This window comes from Arvicanthis niloticus, chromosome 28 (genome assembly GCF_011762505.2).
Source record: "Arvicanthis niloticus isolate mArvNil1 chromosome 28, mArvNil1.pat.X, whole genome shotgun sequence".
Classification (NCBI taxonomy): domain Eukaryota; kingdom Metazoa; phylum Chordata; class Mammalia; order Rodentia; family Muridae; genus Arvicanthis; species Arvicanthis niloticus.
The window spans coordinates 23817541-23842165 of NC_133436.1; the positions used below are offsets into that span (position 1 = coordinate 23817541).

The 24625-nt window shown below is 37.9% G+C and overlaps 1 non-coding gene and 1 pseudogene across 1 annotated transcript; both read left to right on the forward strand.

The window, feature by feature from the left end:
• Positions 1-1104: 1104 nt before the first annotated feature.
• The window catches only part of LOC143439935 (ubiquitin-like FUBI-ribosomal protein eS30 fusion protein pseudogene), a 60575-nt pseudogene continuing 37054 nt past the window's right edge, over positions 1105-24625 (forward strand).
• Positions 16190-16320, forward strand: LOC143440210 (small nucleolar RNA SNORA17). Its single transcript, XR_013108050.1, has one exon. It is a non-coding gene; the product is annotated as a small nucleolar RNA SNORA17 (small nucleolar RNA).

The window sequence follows — 24625 nt, forward strand, 5'->3', positions numbered from 1 at the left end:
GGATAGTACCACGGTATCATCTGTTGCGAAGTGGCATTATTGGTATGCCAATTGGACCTCTTAATTATAGTAACATTACTTCTAATCATAGTGGTGGTAATGTTTATAGGTGCTGATGAATTCAGACCGATAATTCCCGATCCTTCCATCTGTCCTGAACTAATCTGATTCAAGACAGCCCCTAGCACTCTTGTCTCTACCTTACTGTAAGTCACAGGATCCACCCAATTAGCAAGAGTAGCTTTCTTAAGAACCATACAAGGTGTATGCAGTTTACTTGTCTATTACCCTTGCTTGCTGACACAAAACAATGTGTAAAGTTTAATGGAAAACTTGTATCATTATATAACTCAGGCTGCTGGTAGGTGGGCCGAGAGCACGGGGCATCCATGTAACACTCAGTAGCTGTAAACAACGGCAGCACTGCATAATTTGAATGTACTGGCATGGGAACAGGCCAAGATCTAACTATGGCCCATAGTGGTATACTTATCCCCAAATCGAACATCAGCATCAGGAGAATCAGAGCCGTTATCTTGCAATCTAGCTTCATTCTTCATGATCTACACCAGCCTCGTGGGGACCGAAATTGGATTGTCTTCACCCTGTGGAAAAACACAGACATCTCCCCTCCCCGGCCATGGCTGGGGTCTATCGCATCCCTGACCTTGGAGAAGGACAGCAGCCATCTCTAAATTTGCTGCCGCAAGTCCTGCATTAGTGAGGGAACCACCCAAGCCTCGACAGATTCCTAACCATTCTTGAAATCCCTTGGCTCTCTGAGGAGCAATGGCTGCACGGCATTCAGCTGTGGCATTTTCAAAGTTCATCTGTTCAATTAATGGCATTGCTTGCTCTGGTTCCCCAAAGATTCTGCCAGCTGCCTCAGTCATGCGGGCCACAAAGTTAGAGAAGGCCTCACTGGTCCCCTGAGTTATTTTGGACAAATAAAGATTACTCCCTTCCTGCCTGGGGAGAGACTTCCAGGCCTTAACAGCAGCTGTCACTATTTGTGCGTAGACCTGCCAGGGATGAGTGGCCTGGTCGCTCACGTGCATGCCAACTCCAGCCAGCATGTCAAAAGTTCACAATTGTTGACCCTCAATGCCTGCATCAGCTCTGGCCCGTGCCTGCAACCGCTTATTCCAGAGCGCTTTCCACTCCAAATATTGGCCCATATTGGCAAGCACCGCCTTCACTGCATCCCGCCAGTCTCCTGGCGTCACAGTAGCTGCACTTAACCTTTCCACTTGGGATACAGTAAAATTAGCTCCAATTCCATATGCACGTACTGCCTCAGCTAATTCTTTGACCTGCCTATACTCTACTGGGGCATGAACACATGCTCCTTCTGCCACTTCAAAGACCGGAAATGCAAGCTGTAGCTGTCTCCGATCTCCTGGGCTGAGAAATGAATTAGAGGCACTGCCCGGGGCATAGGCTGGAGGCAAGGGCGGGGCCGAGGGGTTCAAGGTCTTTCTTAGTCTTATCTCAGAATGGTTATTTTTTGCATAGGTGGCTGCTTCCTCCTCTAGGCTTCCTTCTTCAGAGCTGCTAAGGTCTATGGAGGCAGGCTTCTCCATAGGGGGGTCCCTCGACCTCTACTCTCTCTTCACCAGCTGGTGAAGGGTCCTTAACCTTAACAGGCCCTGCAGTGGCCCCTATTACTTTTGAGTACTCTTTTCTTTGACCAGGCTCCTTGCCCTGCCTCTGTTGCCCAGGCTTTTTTGCCTGCTTCTCCTTTCCAGGCTCCTTAGCCTGATCTTTTTCCCCAGGATCCTTGGCCTGATGCCGGCTAACATGCTCTGTTTCTGATACACTGGAGTGGACCTCTCCTGAAACCTCTTGACTTGCCCTAATAGCTGTGCTGTGAGCTGGATCCCCACAACACAAATAAGCTAAAAGCAAAAGCAACACAAACAAGAGGCCAATTAGTGCAGCAGCGGCAATGGGTGAGAATCCGCTCGCAATGAAGGCTTCCACCACAAACATATCTCTCAGAGATGTACCTTGATCCTGTAGTCTTTTAACCCGCCCCGAATCTCGGGGGGTCTCCTGCGGCGCTTTGAAGATCCCTGGTTTCGGCACCAGATATTCCGGGCCTCTTCCGTGTCCCCTTTGCCCGCGAAAGAGACATGTGAGGCAGTGTTCGGGTGGTTACTACAGCGAGGCTTTATTCTTGTATCAGCAGAAGCTGAAAGACCTCAAGCCCGGGAAAGGCACTGCTATATGTACCCTAGAGTGGCATGTTCACTTCTGATTGGCTGTTCACTCATTACCCATATTACGCCCCGGGATGGGCAGTGACTTTGGCGCGCTTTTGCCTTTTGCACCTGTGCAGTTAGTTGTTTACTTGTGGGAGGACAGGATGCCCGAGCCATCTTGTAATGGAGAATGTTGTCACGCTCACCGAGGCTCCTAACACCTGTCTTAGGTCATTCTGCCAAGAATGCTTTCCTTACCCATCCTGGAATATGCATTATCAAAAACAATGCATTTCTGTCTTAGGTTGGTAAGGCTCTGTGCAGAATCTTACCCATCCTTGGCTTGCCAGCCTGTTAATAGCTTTGTCTGGGGGTCTATTTTTAGGTTTAAATCATGTACTTTGGCTGCCAGTATGTTGATGTAGTTAAAGACAAGCTTTAATATGATGGGCAGGAATAAAGGTAGTCCTAGGACAAAAAGGGCTAGAATGATCAAGCTAAATATGCTATTCTTGAAGCTTGACTAAAATAGAAATACTCACCTCAGGCCATGGGTACTTTTCGAAGCAGTATCTGCCATATCAATGCTCAGCAGAGCAGCATTCTTTAAATTCAAAAGGTCTCTATGCAAAGTTGAAACATCCAGAGAGGTGTGAGAATTATGCCAAATACATTGCAAGTGTTTTTAAGCTTTTTCCTAACTATAATAACTATCATTGCAAATTTTAGAAGTAACACAAATCCAGTGGTATTTGGCATGGCACTTAAGATGGCTTCTTACTCTTAAACTCTGAACCTCCTTCCAATAATCTGAATAGGATAAAGAACATTAATCCATTGTTCCAAATGCCTATCTAAATCCTCCTGTATATGCAACACATTAGTAACATTTTTGGCTAAATAATTAACAAAAGTAGCTGTCATAACGTCTTGTGTCAAAGCAATTGCAGAAACAGTGGTGCTAGCAATGAATGTAATTAAAGCTGTTTTACCACCACTAATCAAGCCTACTACCCTCTTGCTTCTGCTTAAAGCCTAACTCACTTCTTCCAGTACTTGCAAACTTTTTTCAGAAGAACAAGATTCTGTCATACTCAAGGCAATAAAATAAAAGCTAGTTGATAGACCTCCTTAACTGACATGCCGGATTTCAACACACTAACACAATCAGAAAATGTACAATCAATGCAACTTACATTAAATACTGTAGAAGAAACAAAAGTAATTTTAACTTGACAATTAAAAGAGCCTTAACACATGTACTAACACTTGTTTGAAATCCAGATCCTGCTCCAAATATACCTCTTGCTAACATAACATCATAGAGAACTGCAGCTAACTTCCAAATATGCCTCTAAAAATATCCAAATGAAGACTGTTATTTCCAGTATTGGATTGATTTCTACACAAGCACATGATTGAGTCTGAATAACTGGCCACATTTAAGAAAAGTACAAGAGTCATTATAACTTCTCCTTTTGATTCTCTGTTCCTTGAGGTCTAAAAACTTGAAGCAAGGCAGCTTGTCCTATTAGGGGTATAGGTAAGCAAATGTGGGGTGTGATCATATGCCCAATACAGATTCCCAGTCACCATTGTCAGGACACTCAGCAAGCTCACAGGTCAGCATCATTCTTTGTCCTGGCATATCTCTCCCATATGACACTATGCTCCTTCAGCATCCTGCAGAAAAAAAGCACAAACATGCCCTCTTCCCCATATTAAATAACTGATCTGGATCATGCCATATGCCAGTAAATGGATACTTCCCTTTCACCTATACATAAGTATGCCTAGTTGTAGAGTGCCATAGACACTCATCAGAAAGTTTCTTGGCATTCAAATTTTTTTTCAAAGAAATTAAAATAAAAAGAACATGATTTAAATAAGTCTGTGGTGTAGGGGGATATACCTCCCCTTTTTTATTTTATGAAATATTGTTTTAAAGTTCCATGGGCCCCTTCCACAGTCCCTTGTCATTGACAATTATAAAGAATCCCAGTAATATGGCTAATATTAAATTGCTGCCAAAAAAGTTTCAAATGCTTGACTTCGATAGCCATTTTCATAATCTGTATTTGTTTTTGGTTTTGCTATTTTGTTTTTTAAATTATTGAATCCTTTATTTATCTACATTTCAGCTGTTATCCCCATTGCCTCCTACCCCTAAAAACTGCTTATTCCATTCTCCTTCCTCCTATTTCTATGATGGTGTTTCCCCAACCATCCACTAACTCCCACCTTCACACCCTCGAATTCCCCCTCACTGGGGCATCCAGCCTTCACAGGACCAAGGACCTCCTCTCCCACTGATGCCTGACAAGGCCATCCTCCACTACATATACAGCATGAGCCATGGGTCTCTCCATGTGTGTTCCCAGGCTAGCTTTTTAGACCCTGGGAGCGCAGGTTGGTTGGTATTGTTGCTCTGCCCATGGGCCTGTAAGCTCCTTCACCTCCTTCAGTCTTCAATCTGACTACTCTATTGGGGACTAGTCTGTTCAATGGTTAGCTACTAGCATCAGCCTCTATATATGTTAGGCTCTGGCAGAGCCTCTGAGGAGACAGGAATATCAGGCTTCTGTCAGCATGCACTTCCTGACATCTCATAACAGTGTTTGCATTCCTTGATTGCACCTGGGATGGATCACCAGGTGGGAAAGTCTCTGGAGGGTCCTTCCTCCAGTCTCTGCTCCATTATCTGCATACTTGCTCCTGTGAGTAAGTTACTCCCTTCTAAGAAGGACATAAGTGCTCACATTTTGGTCTTTCTTCTTTATGGGCTTCATGTGGTCTGTGAGTTATATCTTGGGTATTGTGATGTCTAGGCTAATATCCACTTATCAATGAATATATACCATGTGTGTTCTTTTGTGATTGGGTTACCTCACTTAGAATGACATATTCTAGTTCCATCCATTTGCCTAAGAATTTCATGAATTCATTGTTTTAAATAGCTGAGTAGTACTCCCTTGTATAAACGTAACATATTTTCTGTAACCATTCCTTTGTTGAAGGACACTTGGGTTCTTTCCAGCTCCTGGTTATTATAAATAAGCCTGCTATGAACATAGTGGAGCATGTGTCACTGTTATATCTTGCAGCATCTTTGGGGTATATGCCCAGGAGTGGTATAGCTCGGTCCTCAGGTAATACTATGTCTAATTTTCTGAGGACCCGCCAGACTGATTTCCAGAGTAGTCATAACAGCTTACAATAACACCAACAATGGAGGAGTATTCCTCTTTCTCCATTTCTTTGCCAGCATCTGTTGTCACCTGAGTTTTTAATCTTAGCCATTCTGACTGGTATGAGGTGGAATCTCAGGGTTGTTTTGATTTGCATTTCTCTGGTGAGAATAGGTGTTGAAATTTTCTTTATGTGCTTCTCAACCATTCAATATTCCTCAGTTGACAATTCTTTGTTAAGCTTTGTATCCCATTTTTTAATAGGGTTATTTGATTGTCTGGAGTCTAATTTCTTGAGTTCTTTGTAAATATTGGATATTAGCCCTCTATCAGATGTAGGATTGGTAAAGATCTTTTCCCAATATGTTGGTTGTCATTTTGTTCTATTGACAGTGTTCTTTGCCTTACAGAAGCTTTGTAATTTTATGAGGTCCTATTTGTCAAATTCTTGATCTTAGAGCCATTGTTGTTCTCTTCAGGGACTTTTCCCCTGTGCCCAAGTATTTGAGGCTCCCACCCCACCCCATCTCTTCTATTTTATGTGGAGGTCCTTTATCTACTTGGACTTGAGCTTTGTACAAGGAAATAAGAATGGATCAATTTACATTTTCTACATGCTGACCTCTAAATTAATCAGCACCATTTGTTGAAAATGCTTTTTTTTCCCACCGAATGGTTTTAGCTCCTTTGTTAAAGCTCAAGTGATCATAGGTGTGTGGGTTAATTTCTGGGTCTTCAGTTCTATTCCATTGATCTTCTTGCCTATCTCTATACCAATACCATGGGTTTTTTTTTTTTTTTGTTTGTTTGTTTGTTTGTTTTCACTATTGCTCTGTAGTACAGCTTGAGGTCAGGGATGACGATTCCTCCAGAAGTTCTTTTATTGTTGAAAATATTTTTTGCTCTCCTGGGTTTTTTATTATTCCAAATGAATTTGCATATTGCTCTTTCTATCTCTATGAAGAATTGAGTTAGAATTTTGATGGAGATTGCATTAAATCTGTAAGTTGCTCTCAGAAAGATGGCCATTTTTACTGTATTAATCCTGCCAATCCATGAGCATGGGAGATCTTTCAGTCTTCTGAGATCTTTTTTGATTTCTTTCTTCAGAGACTTGAAGGTATTGTCAAACAGATCTTTTACTTGCTTGGTTAGATACACACTAAGGTATTTTATATTATTTGTGACTATTGTGAAGGGTGTCATTTCCCTAATTTCTTCCTCAGCCTGTTTATCCTTTCGAGGAAGGCTACTGATTTCTTTGAGGTAATTTAATATCCAGCCACTTTGCTGAAGTTGTTTATCAGGTTTAGGAGTTCTCTGATGGAAGTTTTAGGGTCATTTAAGTATACTTTCATATCATCTGCAAATAGGAATATTTTGACTTCTTCCTTTCAAATTTGTATCCTTTTGACCTTCTTTTTGTTGTCAAATTGCTTTGTCTAGGACTTCTAGTACTATGTTGAATAAGTAGGGAGAGAGTTTGCAGCCTTGTGTAGTCCCTGATTTTAATGGGATTGCTTCAGGTTTCCATTTAGCTTGAAGCTGGCTACTGGTTTGTTGTATATTGCTTTTACTATGTTTAGGTATGTGCTTTGAATTCCTGATCTTTCTAAGACTTTTACTATGAAGGGATGTTGAATTTTGTCAAATGCTTTCTCAGCATCTAGTGAGATGATCATATGGTATTTTCTTTGAATTTGTTTATATAGTAGATTGCATTTCTGTATATTGAACTGTCCCTACATTCCTGGGATAAAGTCTACTTGATAATGGTGGATGATTGTGATGATGTGTTCTTGGATTTGGTTTGTGAGGATTTTATTGAGTATTTTTGCATCAATCTTCATAATGGAGATTGGTCTGAAGTCCTCTTTCATTGTTGGGTCTTTCTGTTGTTTAGGTATAAGTGTAATTGTGGCTTCATTGAACGAATTGGGTAGTGTTTCTTCTGTGTCTATTTTGTGGAATAGTTTATAGAGAATTGTATTAGGTCTTCTTGGAAGGTCTGATAGAATTCTGCACTAAATGCATCTGGTCCTGTGTTATTTTTAATGGGGAGACTTTTAATGACTGCTGCTATTTTTTTAGGGGTTATAGGACTATTTAGATGGTTAATCTGATCCTGATTTAAATTTGCAACCTGGTATCTGTCTAGGAAATTCTTCATTTCATCCAGATTTTTCCAGTTTTGTTGAGTACAGGCTTTTGTAGTAGGAGGTGATGATTTTTTTTAATTTCCCCAGTTTCTGTTGTTATATCTCCCTTTTCAATTCTGATTTTATTAATTTGGATATTGTCTCTGTGCCCTTTGGTTAGTCTGGCTAAGGGTTTATCTATCTTTTTGATTTTCTCAAAGAACCAGCTTCTGGTTTTGTTGATTGTTTATATAGTACATTTTGTTTCTACTTGGTTGAGTTTAGTCCCAATTTTGATTATTTCCTGTAGTCTACTCCTCTTGGGTGCATTTCCTTTTATTGTTCTAGAGCTTTCAAGTGCACTGTCATGCTGCTAGTTTATGCTCGCTCCTGTTTCTTTTTGTAGGCACTTAGAACTATGTGTTTTCCTCTTAGCACTGCTTTTATTGTGTCCCACAAGTTATGGTATGATGTGTCTTCATTGTCATTAAATCCAAAAAAAAAAAAAAACCTTTAATTTCTTTCTTTATTTCTTCCCTGACCAAGCTACCACTGAGTAAAGTGTTGTTCAGTTTCCATGTGTATTTGGGTTTTCCATTAATTTTATTATTATTGAAGACCAACCTTATTCTGTGGTGATATAATAGAATGCATGGGATTATTTCAGTTTTCTTGTATCTGTTGAGGTCTGTTTTGTGACAAATTATATGGGCTGGAATGGCATACCTTCTAGGGACAGGCAACTTAAAAACAGCATTCAGTAATGCACGTGTGCCCAGTAGGCATTAGGAAATTTACGCAAGAGCCAAGAAAAGAGATTTGACCAAAATAAATAAATAAATAAAATAAAAAAAATCTGAAATCATTTTTATATTCTGCCCTCTGACAACACATGATTATTTATCTGTTTTAGAACTCTCAGACTGAAAAAGGATGCATCACAGAGTCATAGTAATAAAAGCAGCATGGTAGCAGCATTGAAAATTTAATTACCTGGGAGGGTGGGGAAGCTCTCTCTCATAGAAACAGAGGGAGGGAGGGAATGAAGGTTTGTGGAGGGGAAACTGGGAAGGGGAATAACACTTGAAATGTAAATAAATAAAATAACCAATAAAAATTGAAAAAAATTACCAAAAGATAATTTGTAAATGTTTATACACACACACACACAGAGAGAGAGAGAGAGAGAGAGAGAGAGAGAGAGAGAGAGAGAGAGAAAGAGAGAGAGAGAGAGAAAGAGAGAGAGAGAAAGAAAGACAGAGACAGAGACAGACAAAGAGAGACAGAGAGAGAACTCATTAATCACACAATTTTGTAAAGTTTAATTTTGCTTACACTAAAACATGTTTTTTATTCTGGCCCCCTTATATTTTCACGTAGCATCTGAAGCTGCACAATACTTTTGCTGGAACTTTTACTGCAGCTACATTGCTGCTTTAGAGTAATTGAAGAAATTTAATATTTTAATTGTACGTGATTCATTTGATTTTCCTGTTGAAATTCTCCATTATTTTGGATCCTGTTTAATTTTCAGCCGTGTTTTCTAGTTTTCTTTGTCTGAATCATAACTATATTTGTCTAAATCTATCTATGAGTACTGAGTGCTTTAAATGCAACTATTAATGAATTTGATTTCTAGTATTTTTGATTCCTAATAATTCTTTGTTAACATATGGAAAGGTCAAAATTGTAGCTGATATTTCACTCTCTGACTTTCATAAATTTACCTGTTAGTTGTAGTGTATATCTCTTACTGTCTTCTAAAATAACCATAGACCATGGGAATAAAGGTGGCTGTGCTTTTTACCATAAAAAAATAAAAATAAAAATTATATAGGATTAAAGGGTTTTAAACTGAAAGTCATCAAAAATATGTGTTTTTTTTTTTTATAATGGATCTCTTTTCCTCCATTTTTATTTAGATGCAATCACTTAGCTGTTACTCTAAATACAAATCCCCTCATATTCAGAATATTGCTGCATCTTAATACATTTTGTATTAATACAGAAACATCCCACTTGAAAGTGTGGAAATCCATTTTACTTTTCTCTTTTGTGTGGCCTCTGCCCGTACTTTTAAAATTATAGGATTGCTGCTATGGTTACAAGATGATGGGTGGGATGGGAGTGTATTACTCTGCAGTTGTCTGTGATCCATCTAAATGAATAACATATTGACTTAACTGATATTCCAGCAACCTGAGGTAGTCAAAGCAATTTCCTCAGGATACTGAACCCTACAGATATTACTCTGCTAGATAACTCAAATTATCAAGTATCTCAAAGGTCAAATCCAGAACCTCTCTGCTATCTCACAAGTGTTATTGTGAAAGAGTTCAATAAAACATTTAAACATTTGCTTTGCTTTCATTCTTTAATTTTCGCTTCATATAAGCATATTATATTTGTGGACATCCTAACCATAAGTTATGCACATAGAGCATTGACAACCAAATCCCTGAAATTAGTGAATTATCTGTGGTGGAATGTGAAGCGATTCCCTGTGGAGCAAATCAATTATCATCTGTCTGTAGCTTGAGTTTAAATCGGTTTATTTGTTTAAGACTCCAGGTTGGGAAAGATGGGCTCATTAAGACAATTACAAAATGAATGGAGGCAGTAGATTCTATTAAGAAAGAAATGCCTGCAATCTCACTCTGTATTAATGAAAATATTTTCACTTTGACAACTCAGTTCAAGCAGAAAATGATTATTTTTTAGACAAAAGAAATAAATGTTAGTGTACATACACATCTGTTTTGAATAATTCCCTGTAGTATGCTTTGTGGCTTTATAATAACAGGCTTTGTCATCCAACACACTTCTTTTCTCAGCTCTTTCAATGTGAGGAGACAAATAAATACAACTTTGACCAGTATTACTGAAGCTTACAAGAACATCAAATGTGTACAATTTTCTTTCTCTCCACAACCATCTTTCTGTCAGAAACTATGACTGCATAGTTTTGACTATAAATTCTAAAATATTCATATGTCAACGTGATGTAATGCAGATGTTATGTTTATTGTCAGCTGTTGGGAAGGGGGGCTGTTGCCACTAACTGCAGTGAAAATTGGAGAGACATTTGGAAAGATTCCAGTGGAATGAGGAATATGTTGCTGCAAATCTGCTTCGAGGCTTTAGCCAAGTCTTGTATTAGAAAACCTTTTTGCTTCGGGATCATGTTTTCTTTGGAGGTAAGAAACAAAGCAACTTTTTTTCCAAATGAAGAGAATGGAACATTTTACTCTCATATGTTGCCTTATCTAAAACTCCTCCAAACTCCCATTGAGAACTAACAAATTACATACTTAAGCTGTTCATGGAATCTCACTGAACAGCAGACTTCCGCTGTGCTGGGAAATCTCCAGCTGACTGTTGTTCAAGGAAGTCCTAAAGGCAAAAACAATTGGACTCTTGAGACTCTATCAAGGAAGAAAAACAAGGACAACATCCTTGAGCAGAAAACATATTTAATTGTGTACAGCATGTATTGTGGATGGAGGCCCTTGTTTTGGTTGTTGGTGACTGCTCAGTGGTTATGGGAGAAAGTTCTGCTTCATTTATCTGGTCATTGAAACTTTGTTCCACAATTTAACCCATGAAACCTTGAAACAAAGTTAAATAAATTCTCTGTGTATCAATGTGTATATTTTTAAATGTTTTCTTTTATTGAAAATAGATTAGTTTCTCACATAATATAGTCTGATTATGGTTTCCTCTTGTTCTACCTCTCCTCTCACCCTCCTTTCCAGTCCTATTTCCTTTCTGTTTCTCATTAGAAGAAAACATGCTTTTTAAGAGATAACCACAACACATAACAAAGTAAAATATAAGATAAAGCAAAATGCATCACATTGAAGTTGAGCAAGACAAATAAAGCCCACTTGCTGGCACACATAGAAATCCCATAATTACACTAAGATGGAAATCATAATGTATTCACATAGGACCTAGTGCAGACTGGTGCAAGTCTTGTGCATACTGCTTGGTTCTCTGTGAGTTCCTATGAGCTTTGTATTTGTTGATGTAGAGGATCTTGTTCTCTTGGTGTCCCACACCCCCTCTGGTTCTTACACTACTTCCACTTCCTCTTCCTTGGGGTTCCCTGAGCTCTGAGGGGAGGGATTTCATTGAGATATCAAATTTAGGGTTGAGTGTTTCAAGGTCTCTCTTTCTGCATAATACACTGGCTGTGGGTTTCTGTATTTGTATTTATCTTCTGCAAGAGAAAGCATCTCTGATGATAGCTAAGCAAGGCACAGATCATATTTGTATTCTGGGATCTGAAATTCCTCACTCTGGATGTTTGTTTGCTTTCATGTCATCCTCTTTTTTTAATTTTATTTATTTTTAATTTTTTTTAACAGCTGAGTGATAGGATAGGGCATCTTTTGGGTTTATACTCAAGAGTGTAGACAGTATTGAGGTAGATCAATTCTTATCTTCTTAAGGAACTGCCATACTGATTTACATAGTACTGTACAAGTTTGTATTCCAACCAGCAATAGATGAGTGTTCCCCTTGCTCTACAGTCTCTTGAGCACTGTCTGTCACTTGTTTTATTGCTTTTACCCATTGTGATGGTTGTAGGTTGACAATTTTAAGATGTAAAATGCTAATATTAACTTGATAAGTTTTCACGGGTACAGATAACAGTATCAACACTGGTGGAATACAGTGGGTGTCATATGAACATGACTTTATTGATAACAAACCTCAATGCTACTGAACATCTGTTAGGTTCTTGCAAATTAGGGGAGAATGGAAGAAAAAAATATTGTTGTAGATTTTAAACCAAAATTGAGCAAAAAAATATAGCCCCTCCTGGTACAGCTAGTATAATATTAGACTGATAAATTAATTGAGATATATTTAATATTCACTTAATATTTTGACATTCTAAAATATAAATATTAAGTATCACTCATAAAATATATTAGGCAGAGGAAGTCTACTATTTGCTTATAGCAGACTTATTATTAGAATCACAAAGGTTTTGGTTACAGACAGTGAAATATACCATATGTGTATGACAGGAAATGACTTGAGTATGAATTGCAGCCTAATTACCTAAAGTTATTGTGTGGTCTCATTGACCATATGGTCTTGGTCAAGTTGACTGTGTATATAGCATTTCAGTTAAGATAGATGTCAAGTGCACGGTAGTAATAAATATGGTAGTAAATAATTAAAGCATGCTGATTTATGTGCTTTTATTTTTTATTTCCTTTTGCTTTTATCAGAAAATATGTATTCACCATTTAAATTATTGTTAATATGGAAGTTTATTTGTGGGGCTTGGAAATCATAATATCAGCATTTTTTTTTTTTTTTTTACTATAAAAATACTTGGAAGAGACCAATTATGAAGACAGTTCATGTAGCACATATTTTGTGAGGTTGTAAATCCAAATGTCATGGTGTAACATCACAATGACCTATTGTGATGGCTTCACCTGTTAATATAATATAGAATCACTTAGGAAGAGAATCCCAGTAATAAATGTCTATATTGGGTTGTTCTATGAGCAACATAATCTTTGAATGATTATCTTAAGATAATTGATATAGAAAGAACTAGTTCAATTTTGTAAAAGCATTCCATAGGGCAAGAGTAGTCACCTAAATGACAATGAGGAAATTGAGCTAAAGACAAACAAGGATCAAGAAAACATCTGTGCCTTTGTGACTGTGGGTGTGATGTGAGTAGCCGCTTCCAAACATTGTGGTTATCACATCTTCACAATGTAACTTAGAATTGCAAACTAAAGAAATATTTTTCTCCTCTAAGTTGCATTTAATCATAATATCTTATCCAACAGAAATGAAATAAGAATGCCCAGACTCCATTCAAGGAATAATAACAATGGTGACAGTTTGTGCATATATCTTGAACCAGACTTAATGACAGCTGTGACACTCCTTTTTGAAAATTATATACTCACTGAAGCTATGAAAGATAACTACTTTCTGAGTGTTAGCCCCCAATCATCTTGAGGTGGCTACTCTTGGTTGTCAACTTGACTACTTCTGGAACTTAAACCAAAAGTGAAGAACATACCTGTTAGGGATTTTACTTAATTTGAAATAGGAAGATTTATTTCTCCCTTTTTTAAGAAAAAAAATATTTTTTATGTGCATTGGTGTTTGCCTGTGTGTATGTCTGGATGAATATGTCAGATCTTGGAGTTAGAGACAGTTTTGAACTAGTATGTAGGTACTGGAAATTGAACCCTGGTCCTGTGAAAGAGCATTTAGTGCTCTTAATCACCAAGCAATCAACTCAGCCCTAGAAGACCAACTTCTAATCTGGATCTGTGAGTTAGGAAGATATGGCTTTAATCCAGATTTGTCAAACTGGGAAAAGGCATGCCATTAATCAGGATCTTGAAGAAGGAAGAGGCACCTTTAAGCTAGAGCACACTGTCTTCTGGAAGGCTATATAAAGACATGTAAGCAGGAAGCGTTTGCTTTTTGCCAGTTTGCTGTCCCTGCAAGCTGAATATTCACTCTCTCTAGAACCTACTTGGTTAGAATTCCAGCATATAATGAAAACCAATGGAGACATCCAGCCTCATGGGCTGAGCAAGACTGGATTCTTCAATTTTTCATTCACAGCCAGCCATTGTTGAACTAGCTGAACTGCAGCCTGTATATCATTATAATAAATTATACTTTTAAATATAGAGGTTCATTTTATAAATTCTGTTACTCTAGAGAACCCTGACTAACACAGACCCAAAGAATCTGCATGAGCCCTCCTTCTTAAAAATATCATCACCTCCCTATATAATATTTGAATTTTTTACCAAACAAAATTATTATTGATATTGGGAATATATCTCTTTAAAATGTCACATTTGACAGAGCAGTAATAAATGGGACTCGGTGAAACTGAAAATCTTTTACAAAGCAAAGTGCACCATCAGTAGGACACAGCAGCAACCTACAAAATGGAAAAAGATTTTCACCAACTCCATATCTGCCAGAGGGCTAATACCCAATATATATTGAAGTCAAGAAACTAGACATCAACAAACCAAATAATCCAATTAAAGATGGGGTACAATCTAAACAGAATTCTCAACAGAGGAATCCCATATGGATAAGAAACACTTAAATAAGGGTGGATGGGGGCACAACCTTAGAGAAACAGGAGGAGGGGAATTGGGTGGAGGTTTCTTGGGGGGGGAGGGGGAAGGTGATAACATCTTAAATGTAAATAAAATATCCAATAATAAAAAAGAAGTGTTTACAATCCATAGCCATCAGAAAAATGCAAATCAAAATGACTAAGAGATTCCATTTTACACCTGTCAGATAGCTAAGATAAAAACCACAAGTGACAGCTCACACTGGCATACTTGTGGAGCAAGAGAAACATTTCTCTATTGTTGATGGGAGTGAAAACTTGTACAGCCAGTTTGGAAAACTATATGACAGTTTCTCAGAAAATTGGGAACTCATATACCTCAAGACCCAACTATACCTCTCCTGGGCGTATACTCAAAAAATGTTCCATCCTAGCACAAGGATGCTTGCTCAACTATATCCACAGCAGCTTTATTTTAAATATACAAAAATTGAGGAAAAAAAAAAACCTTAGAAGTTTCATAAGTAAAGAATGGATAAAGCAAATGTAGCACGTTTATGCAGTGGAGAATTACTCAGCTGTTAAAAACACAATAACCTTCTGAAATTTGCAGGCAAGTAGACCAAGCTAGAAGAAATCATCTTGAGTGGGGTAACCCATACCCAGAAAGACAAAAATGGTATATACTCACTTATATGTGCATGTTAGCTGTAAAGAGAAGGACAAACATGCTATAATCCAGAGATACATAGAGGCTAAGTAACAAGGAGGGCTCAATGGGAGACACATGGATTTCTCTGGGAAGGGGAAAATGTAATAGATTTGGGGGGTGGATGAATTGGGAACAGGAGGGAACATGTGTGGAGGGATGATAGGAGATAATATTGGGGAAAACAACTAGAATTGAGTGGGGGCATTTGGGCATGAGATAGAAACGTAGTGCAATGGTAACCTCTCAGCTAAGACTCCTACTAATGGGTGGTATGGAGCCCGAACAACCCATCTTCTGTAACCAGGCAAGGCTTCCAATGGTGGTATTGAGACACCAACACAGCCACAAAACCTTAGATGTGCTGGGATAAAGGTTGCACAGAACTTGTGGTAGTGACCAAAAAAATTACTGGTCCAACTTGCGATCCATAGAATCAACTAACTAGAGTTCATGTGGGCCCACAGAGACTGAATCAAGGAGCCTCTAGGCATCTGATGTAGGTCTTCTGCACAAATGTTTGTATAGCTTGGTGTTCTTGTGGAATATCTAATAGTGGAAATGGGGGATTTCTCTGAGTATTTTGCCTACTTTTGGGACTGTTTTTTTTTTTTTTTTTTTTCTTCTACTGGGTTGCATTACCTGACCTTAAAATGAGGGAGATGTACCTAGTCTTATTGCAACTTGATATACCATGTTTGGTTGCTATTCTTGGGACCCCTACCCTTTTCTGAGTGAAATTGAGGAGGAGTGGATCTGGGGGGCGGGGGAGAAAGGCATGGGAGATGGAGACTATGGGAGGGAGGAGAATCTGAGATTGTGAGGTAATATATGAGAGAATAAAAATAAAGACTCCTATCGCCACAGACATTGCAGGTATGGCTGTTGTGTCATGTGTGCATCAGTAGTAACACAGAGAAGAGAGACTATGTCTACACTCAGTCTCCTGACCTATGAACATCTCAACAATTAGTATTCTACTTAAGGAAAAAATCAAGTCTGAGATGACCATCAGTCTGATGCTGGGGGCAGGGACAGGTAGATAGACTGAGAGGACCGCTAGTCTACTGCTGCACAGACCCAGATTGGCTCCCAGGGTTGACCCAGACATGGAGCTAGCCAGAAACCAGTCTGATGCCACAAAGGTCTGGGGAAGACCTGCCTATGCTTGAGATGACTCCTGCTGATGCAATAATGCATTAGCAGAGCATAGTACTCCTGAGACAACCCCTGAGATGACACCAGAACTCAGAGACCCCTGGGCACCACCAAGAGTTATTATAGAAATTACTTAATCCAGACGCTGAGTTTTTACCCTGCCTTTGACCATTTAGTTCCCAGATAAAAGACATATACATCCTTTATATCAAGTTCTGGGCAGATATCTATTCTATCTGCTATTAGAATCTACTTTTCTATTAATAACTCTTACTTTCTTTTTATCCCAGTTGGACAAGTCTCAGGGCCACATTTTCATGACTCACCTAACCAATGGCAGCTTCTCCTTCCTCTTCTACCTTCTCCAGTTCATGGTTCCCCTGTGACCCCAAGCCCAGGAAACCTAAACTCCACCTATGTCTCTTCTGCCCAACTACTGGCAATTGGCATGTTTATTTACTAATCAGAAATAATTTGGGAAAAAATCTACATTCAGATTCTCTAAGACAACCAGGTCTTGGGGGTCCAATATTAGCATTAAAATATAAGCAGCATCAGACCAACCCATTACATTTCTCACATTTTATCTAATTAAAAAGACTCTTTTTTCTTATAATAACAAACAATACATATCTTAAACAATTATGAAAGCTATTAAGTTTGGATTACATTTAAATTCCAGTCTATTTGTAATTGTAACTTGGATAATGAACTTGTAGGGTCGTGAAAGGGGTCTTGGTTTTTGGTAGAAGCACTGGCTGGAAGTAGCCCGGAGACCCTGCAAGGGACAGGCATCCAGAATCCAGGCTCCTAACATGTGGCGTGGAACTCCATTAACTTGCACTGTTCAGTCAAGTATGGCAAGGCTCCTAACAGCCCCTCCATAGGTAGAGGGCTTGACTACAGGCCTCGGCCTCAAGAGATTTACATACTAATGAGATACCTGAAGGACAGAGGGCATAGCCAATTAAGCATTCTTGCCCAGACCCCATCCCCCATTTCTCCCTCCATAATTACCTCAGGTCTGCCCTGAGTTTCACGGAGGCTGCACATTCAGATTCAACCATCATCCATCATGCCAATAAAGCCATTTTGGAAATGTACAGATTTTCTCAGGTTATTGGGGCCTGGAGTATTGGAGCCATAGTAGAGGACATCCCTGCGTTCCAGCCACAGTGACCTGCAGAACCTTACCATCTATTCTATCTTAATGTGTTTTCAATTCTCTACCTAAATCATCTTTGATTCTAACTTGTTTTAACATCTTTTTAAAAATTGGATATTTTATTTATTTACATTTCAGATGACATCTCCTTTCCCCATTTCCCCTCCCTAAAAAACCTCTATCCCATACCCCCTCTTCCTTTTTGCTTTTATACAATTTTAATTTCATGCAAGTATTAAGGTCACTTCTAAGTTGAGGAACTACCAATACATAGATGCAAATAGTTAAGGAACAAGCAAGACAATAAACACAAATAGTCAAAGAAAAAGCAAGGCAATAAACAAAATTTCGTGAACACTCCCGTGATCACTGTTTCTAAAGGCTAATCAGAATGACTAAAATATCTGAGCCAACCTCCATGTTAAACCTAGAACATGTTCTTAAATCCTAAACAACAACTTAAGTTTCACTGTGAGACTATAATTATCTAATCTTCAACCTCCTTAGAGATTTGAGAAGGAATAAGTATTTGAGAATGCAGAAAGTCCAGGAACACAGCTTCCAAAATGTAAACGATTGGCAAAGACAGCTGACCGCCTGAACAGTCTTCAACATTCCTTATAACGTTGGAGCATCTATCTTCAGCTTTCTGACCCAGAACATCTGACAGATCTTATGTGAAGCAGAATTAGGAAGGACTAGCTTACCCTGTACTGGCAGAGCTTAACCATCAACTATCCTGCATCCATTTGTCTTTTTTGGACATCATTTTGTCTGCAGATAAAGTTAGGGCATTTCTTGCCTAGGGCTAGCTTGCCACAATAGAAGCAAGTGTATATGGAGATATTGATGCTCATCATCTTCTTTGAAGTGAAATGAGGATATTGTCAGGAGCAGACATGTCTTATAATCAAAAGATTTTTAAAATAATGTAATGATTTTAAATGGCACATTCTGTGGATCGCTGACACTCGGAACAAGCAAACATTGCCTGTCTCCAGCTACCTATTATCTGTATAACCTAGAATGTATATTTTTGTGATAATCCAAACTAGTATCCAACATAACTACCAGTTTGACGAATTGACAAATTGCATTATGTAATCATCCTAAACAGTTTGTAATAGCAGCCATTAAAAAACCTGTGACTGGGGCTGGAGAGATGGCTTAGCGGTTAAGAGCACTGACTGCTCTTCCAGAGGTCCTGAGTTCAATTCCCAGCAACCACATGGTGGCTCACAACCATCTGTAATGGGATCTGAGGACAGCGACAGTGTACTCAAATATATAAAATAAATAAATCTTAAAAAAAAAAAAAAGCCGGGCAGTGGTGGTGCACACCTTTAATCCCAGCACTTTGGAGGCAGAGGCAGGCGGATTTCTGAGTTTGAGGCCAGCCTGGTCTACAGAGTGAGTTCCAGGACAGCCAGGACTACACAGAGAAACCCTGTCTCGAAAAACAACAAAAAAAAAAAACAAAACAAAACAAAAAAAAAAACAAACAAACAAACAAAAAAAACCCCAAAAAACTGTGAAAACTGTGAACTACACCCAGGATTCCAAATGAGCTGCATAGATACAATGACTATTTTAGAGTAACAAAATTAATTTTAAAATTTGTATCAATATATGAAGAGCTGTATCAATAAAACCTTAAATCTGAATCAATATAAAAATTCTGTACCAATGTAAGAAAATATAACATTAATTCTGAATCAAAAACATAAAGAACTCTACCAATGTAAGATTATGGCTTTAAAGTGTCTTTATTTATGAGTAGATTTAATAGTAGATGGCCTATTTGTCTAATTTCTATAATATTATTATATCTGCCTTTTTCTTCTCAACCCCTTGACTTTACCTAAGAAAGAAAAAAAGAATAGAGAAGAGGGAGGAGAAATCTTTGAGTATAAGCCCTCTATTTAGTTTCCTCCCTGTCCAAAACTATAATTACTTGTAAATTATCCCTTAAAATGACAACATAGCTATAATTTATAAAATGACTAAAACCATCCATCCCAACTTCAGGGACTGGGATGATGATTTTCTTATAATTGCTTCCTGTTAAATTGGGCCAAAGTATTTCTGTTTGAGTCTAAAGGGAAATTTGAAAAAATGGTTAAGTCAAAATAAAGTTAGCTGGCATTATTAGTTGCCAAGTCTTTATATGTTGAGAAAGTTCAGGGCTTAACTGAAGTACTGATTGGTATAGTCTGAACTACTACGGGACAAACTGAGCAAAGTCATTGATGATTAGTGGTTTTTCCTGAAGCTGTTCTGGATGGGAGTCTCTGGGAACAGCATCAGTTGAGGCAGGATCAGGACCTAGAACAGCTGGTCACTTCAGCATCCCCAAGGGTAAATCTTGTCAGGGCTGCCTTCTTGGTGTTTCATTCTGTAATATATAAACCTTATAACCAAGATTTAGTTCTGTTAATATATTTGTACAAAATGTGCAAGATGCACAGATTATTTCAGGATGAAATTTTGTTCCTTGTTCGAGCAGGTAAAGGACAACTGTCTTCTCTATGAGTTAGTTTGGTCAACAGCCAAATTAGAATAAATCATCACTCATGCCATATGCAAGGATGGCATGGTGAATTTTGAGAATCCTGTAGCCAACAAAATTTATAGGCCATGTATATCTGATTATTTGGATGGAGACATTTTTATGTCTCAGCAAATTTTACTGCTATTCCCGTGTAGAGGGATCAGCAAATCATGTTACCCATCCTGTCTGGTCTTCTTGACTTTTTTTTCATTCTGTCTGCAGTCAAGATTTTGGGAAAGGGGAGGGTCTTCCTCTATAAAATCTTATTCTTACTACTTTGAAAGGAGTCCAAAGCCCGTTCTTTCCTGTTAACACAAATACAGAGCCCCTCTCCCAAAATATCATGTCACTGGTCCAGAAAACCTAAAGAGTATCGAAAGTATAGACTGAGTGATTTTATCAGCCTGTTTTATTTAGGACTGCTCTACCTTGACCTCTCAAATAGAGGATTTGTAATATCATTATAACCACTGAACTTATAACCACCTTTATTTTCATAATTAAAACAATTAAAGTTTTAAAACAATTATTGTTATTTATTGCGATAAGGTTTCTCAGTGTAGCCCAAGCTAGCCTGGATTTGTCTGTAGATTAGGTTGCTTCAGACTCATAAGAAGCCTAACTATCCTTGCCTTTGTCTCCTAAGCAAAGAGCTCAAAGGCCTGAATTTTTTAATTTATCCATGTCTCCTTAAAAACATTTAAACAATTTCCACTTATTTCTCTCTTCTATGGAAATTAATATCTCTGTGAATAAATATACTTACTTCCCCTTTCTCTTCATATAAATTAAATTAATATTCTTTTCTACATTTATTTTTATTTAAATTTCATTTTATTTACTGTATAACCCTATTCTCGGGCCATCACATATGGGTCATGTACGAGGCTAAGCAGTCCTAATATTCCTGTGGAGCCCACCTTGGAAGAAATCAGTTGCTTAAGGTAGTGCTGACATTTTAATTTACTGTATTGTCTATAATTTTTTGATTGCAGGAGGCATGCAGCTTGCTTTCTGCTCTCTCAGGGCAGCAGGACTTTACCTGCCTCACTGCACAGCAGGAGCTTTTAGCGTTCACTCAATTAAGCTGCATCTCCAGAGTCAGCATAGAATAGCATCTGAGAAGTCTGCAGGCTGAAGTTTGAGCCTGCTTCTTGGTGTGTTGTTTGGACTGATCTGGAAGGCCCAGATGTGTCTCAGCTTATGCTATGAGCCCTAGAATAAGGCATAACAAATTAGCACATATTTTGCCCTAGTTCTGAGCCCTCCATGGCTTGGGGAAAAACAGCATAGCTAAGAAACCAATTCTCCCTGCCTCCTAATCTTAAAGGGACAGCATGTGTTTTTCATTCAGGAATCTGAAATTAGTATTTTTAAGTGAGGTTTTTGTTAAATGTTGAGACTCCAGTATATTGTAGAAATCATTTAATCCCGACCGGAAATTTGTTGCCTGCCTTTGACCATTTAGTTCTTATATAAAAACACACATACCCTTTATATGTACAATAAGCCTTAATCGGCACAAGTACTGGACAGATATCTACCCTCTATGTTATTAGAATCTACTTTCCTATCAATAACTCTGAGTTATTATTTACTATATGTAAGTAGTACATCTTCATCTGGGCTTCCCTTAAATCTAACTGGCCAGCCCACAGGGCCACATTTTCATAACTCACCTAACCCATGGTGGCCTCTTTTTCCTCTTCTACCTTTTTCCCCTCATGGTTCTCCTCAGTCCCTGGGAAAACTAAATCCACCTGTCTCTTCTGCCCAGCTATTAGCTATTGGCATCTTTATTTCAATCAGAAATAACTTGGGGGCAAAGTCTACATGCAGATTCTCTGGGACAACCAGATCTTCTTTGAGGAGCAATATTAGCATTAGAACACAAGCATCATCAAGCCAACCCACTATATTATGAAGACAGGCAAAACTTGATATTCAAGGGTAGTGAGGAAGAGCCTTATGTGAGTAGCTAATGATGGTACCTGGGATTGTGATAGGGGGCCCTGCCCTGTGCTTCCACTGGGGTACATTATGTGAAATTCACAAAGAACAATGAAAAGTTAAAACAATAAAATTAAAAATAATAAAAAATAAGACTCACTTTCATGTGAGTGTATAAATATGACTCCATATTGTTCATTATATATTTCTTGAGGTTAATGTTTTAATCAATTTCTTCATGCAATTTAAACTGTTGTATAATATTTTATAATGTTGTCTTTCTCTGACATTTAAGTCAAGTCCCAGTACTCAAATAAAAAGAAAGATATAATGTTTGGTTTTTAAGATAAATGTTCAATATTAAACAAAAACATTGGAAACACAAATTTAAAGATTATGTAGTATTTTACAAATATCAGATTGTCAAGAATTGAGACTTCTACTTACACTCAATGTGGCTGAAAATATGGAGGAACAACAGTTCACATTTACTGGCAGTTGAAGTACATACCTTAGAGCAAATGTATACAATATGAGGGCTATCTATAAATCTGAAGATACCTGTTGCCTACATGTATCCTACAATGTCGTCTACATGATGCCTACAATGTAACTATCATTTTTCTAGATATATTACAATTCCTCTATATCCTTAGGAATTTGTACTTGAGTAATTCTCAACTGACTCGGTGTTTTAGATATATGTTGGGCATTGGTATTTGTCAAAGATGATGACACTTGAATGTAGTGTGAAGAAACATGGAAGCTAAATTCCAAGAAGGTCCCTGAAACTCCAGACAGAAAATATCTGTTCTGCCTTCCAGTTTATTTTCATTCAAGTGTCCTTTCAGATGATGACTTGGGTACATTTCAAATGATTACTTTCAATAATCCATTGTTTTGCATAATTTAGATAAGGTGAATCTTCTTCTGTTTGGAAATTGTTCATGCTGTTGTTTACTATAGTGAAGGCTTCACAAACAAAGCAGCTCAGGGGATTAGCATCATCCATCTTCCTGTATCACAGCATACTTATAAAGCATGTACAATTTACATTCACCTTCCCCTACCAGTGTATATTTACCACACAGGCACTTCTTGTCTACAACATCATGCTGCTTTCACAGGTGACTCACTGTATAGTAGTCACTGTCTCTCTGCTTCACTACAACTCCAAGTCAAGTTGTGCCTGAGTGTTTAGACATTAAAATACATGCTGTTTATCTAAACTAATTTTACTTTTATTTATCTTTTATATAGCTTTTTATTATTTCACTCACATGTGTATGGGTTAATTAAATTATCTGTGGGTAATACCAAGGGAGTAAATGGTGTCAGAAAACACAGTTGCTAGAAAAGAGTATTGCATTATTGACTTGAGAACTGGTCAGACAACAGTTTTGCACATATGCACAAAGAATCACAATCATGAATATTTATTTTAGTGAGAACAAAACTTTACAATAGTATAAGATATATTAGCATCCAAATACACGATATTTTTTGTCTTTTCCACTAAAAAAACATGGACTTATTGAAAAGAATGATTCTATATATGTCAATATACATAACAAAATAACATGTACTGAAGAACTGCTTTTAATAATGTTACAGTGTGTAATATTTTCCACAAAGTGCTCTATCCATACAGCTTTATCAAATTGTTTGTAGAATCAGATGGAATATTGTATAATAGTGTGCAATAAAGCAAACATTATGCAATACTGTTTTCTTCTTTTGAGGATGTTGCAGGGTGTGTCTTGGAAAAGACTATGCAGTAAGTCTAAATATTGGAAATATTTTATTTCTCTGAGAATTAATTGTGTTGAAATGTAATATAAAGGCTTTAACTTCATTATGAAAGAAATAAGTGAATTTGTTCTTATAGTGACAAAGAATTCTAAAGTATGGGTAGTGCATCAACATAGTGCCCTACATTTTACCAGTGTTTGGTTCTCACCATGGTTCTTCACACAGATCCCTGTACGGCTGGGATGGTTATATGAGACCTGCACTTTTTTCATGACAGCATGAAGAATAATACAAGAATTAATTTTTGGATTTGAGTATATAGTAGCTCTGTTCACATTCTGTCTTCTTCAGGAGTGTACAAAGTAAGGTTAAGACTGTTATGATGGAATAAAAAGCAGGTCATTTAGAGTGGCTGATGGACCTGGTCAGGGTGACAGCAAATTCAGTCAGCTGTACGTGTCTGACGTACATCTTTGTCTCATTGCCTTTGTCTCACTGCCTTTGGTTATTCTCATATTAAATGTATTTCTTCTTTATTTACAGTATTTTTGCTAGGTCTTGTGAGATAGGTTGTGACACTAACCCTGGCTTGCCTGTCTAGCCTGTTTGGATGGCTGGAAACTCATAGCAATCATAATGCTTCCGCTTTACAAATGTGAGAATTTACCTTTCAAAGCATATATGCATACACATGCGTGTGCATACGTGCATGCA